General features: G+C 45.6%; 1 protein-coding gene across 2 annotated transcripts in view; it reads right to left on the minus strand.

Moving 5' to 3' along the window:
- Positions 1–2,500, minus strand: part of LOC126569404 (proton-coupled amino acid transporter-like protein CG1139) — a 7,925-nt gene that overhangs the window by 4,784 nt on the left and 641 nt on the right. Inside the window, exon 2 of one of the 2 annotated variants that reach the window (XM_050226467.1) lies at positions 1,880–2,315. The exons of the other annotated variant lie outside the window; for it this stretch is intronic. The gene's annotated coding sequence lies outside the window, so the exon portion shown is untranslated. The remainder of the gene's footprint in view (positions 1–1,879; positions 2,316–2,500) is intronic. 2 annotated transcript variants of the gene reach the window in all.

Consider the following 2,500-nt stretch of genomic DNA (forward strand, 5'->3'; position numbering starts at 1 on the left):
AGGATTCTTCCGCAAAAAGCCTATTAGGTGCGCCCGGGCACCCCCCCCGAATGAATGCTCGGCATAATCGCTTGACTAACCGTTGACCAGCATCATCTGTAACCCCATTCAAAAGGCCCTATCTAGTGCCAGTCAGGCATCCCCCGTGTTTCCATGCCAACAAAGCGTCTTTGCCGTGTAGATCGATGGACGTTGCTACCCACGGAACATCCGTGCCGCTGCCCTATAGAGCCAGGTTCGCCAGGACGACATCAAACGTGGTCGCTTTATGAAATGTGCAAAATTGATTCCATTTCATGGCCCGGAGGTGTTTTCGTTGGAGTGTGCTCGGAATAACTAATAATTCGTTCTGTTTGGCTTCCTCGACTTGAAGAAGAATTTAGCCCCCGGTGCGTCTCAATCGAGTTCAGCATCTTTTGCGATAGTTGGTTCTTTGGCGCGTCTTCGAAAGAAAGTTGTAACAAAAAACTTTAAGAAATCCGGTTCCCTCCACTACCAGCGTCCAGTTTCGTTGGATGTCCCCTAAACGGTTCAATTAACAGCATTCTTATCGCTACCAGAGCGACGCGGCTACACGCCATCCAAGTTCACTACGCTTCGTAATCAGAGCGTGCATTTAAGTGGAACGGGATGCCGCCGCTATGCTACCCCCTATTGCTGTTCAACGATCCAGAAACCGTCATTTCGGGGGTAATGGGTGAGTTATACGCCCTTTTGCGAAACTGATAATGATGATTGTGGAGTGGAACTGTGACGCGTGTCATAGGCTCCTAGGGCACGTGGAGCACTTTTTTTGGTAGAATACAATCTTGTAATGAGAAGCAGAGCGTTTTTTACACTTTAGTCACGACCGTTTGAAATGAATCGAGCGTCAGCGCTTGTTATACTACATCTCTTGTTTCAAGTAACCCCGTGAAAACAGGAAATAGCTGGCACATAATTAATACTTTGTGTTAAAAGCAACACGTTCTCCCTCTATTTATCACAACCTCCCAGCATCCCAGCGTGTGCCATTTACGACACTGTTTGTCCACGTTCGCAGTGCGGTCTAGGATATCTATCCTTTAGAGTTACACTCTGCTTGGTTTTTGCTGTCCGTGCTGTTGACCAGTCCATTTCACAGTTAATCCGCTCATTGGTATTCATGGACCGCACACACTGGCACACCCCTTTCTACATCACCATGACGATGCACTGCGATGGCAGGATCATCAAAATTCCTTCTCTTTTTTCCTCGGTCTCGCACATTTCGATAACCTTTCTTTCGTAACAGATGAACATGTTCTTCCTTAACGGCTTGTGCGAGGAAGAATGCTTCATATTGAAATGAAAACTGCATGTCCGGGACTGAAAGCCACTGCCCACTGTATCACATCTGAATCCATTATGTGCTTAATGATCTTCTTCTTGCACAACGTGATTGATTAACCAGTGCAGCGAATTGAAATGAGGCCAACAGGACCCACAAAAAGTAAAGCTCAATTGATAATAAAGTCACATCTGTGTGTGGCAATGTACTGCTGGGTGAAACATCGTTATCGGTTTCACAAAGTTTCATTTCTCTGTTCCTCGGTTGAGGCTCGCGCGCACAGAATTGCGGGGGTCCATCATTGCCAGCATCCCAGAACAATGTTGTCATGCGGGTTTCAACCTTTGCTCCAAATATACTATCATTCTCACAAACAAAAAGTGCTGGTATTCTATATTCTCCCAATGCTTTTCTTTGCAAAAACTTTGTGCAGAATGAAATCGGTCAAGCAGGATAGTGCAGCCAACCAAGCTATAAGTGAGTGCTACAACACGGGACACACGTGATAAAATCGGAAACTTAAACTAATGTTAAAGAAAGTGAAAGGAAAAGAAATAAAAAATAACTTACAAACAAACAATTCCTTCTGTCGCGAGTGATTACAGTATCGTTTCTTGCACCAGCGCCAGCACCAGTCCGCAGTCCGTTTCCAACTGTTGCCCGTGTCCTTCACACAAAACTTCCTCGGTACAACTCCACAATAGAAACCGTTTTATCTTGCACTTTGCCTAGCGCCCTTGCACGGTCACTGTTGGTGATCGGTGCTGAGTCAACAGGCTTCTCGCAGTTGCACGCTCTGCAAATGATGCATAACCCTTCGAAGCGATGATGATACTGATGATGCTGGACAGCAACGAGTCACACACTCGTCGTTATCTGCTCCAATAGTATATCCGACGGCACATAAAACCACGACGATGACTGCACTTTGACCTTTACACGCACCACCCCAGAACACTCGCGTGCACTTCGAGGATATAGAACAGGGCGCGCTGTATCGTAATCACTAAGAAATGATAACAAAAAAAGAAAAAAAGAAGAAAGGAAATAAAAAGGATAACAGAACAAAACACGGATCGCAATCTAACGACCAGAGAGTTCCTGGGTCGATGGATCAGCGGGTGGATTTCATGTAATTACATAATGTTTTGTAGGTTTTCCACGGCTTTTCGCGGTTGTTTTGTGTTTGTC

This window comes from Anopheles aquasalis, chromosome 2 (genome assembly GCF_943734665.1).
Source record: "Anopheles aquasalis chromosome 2, idAnoAquaMG_Q_19, whole genome shotgun sequence".
NCBI classification, from domain to species: Eukaryota; Metazoa; Arthropoda; class Insecta; order Diptera; family Culicidae; genus Anopheles; species Anopheles aquasalis.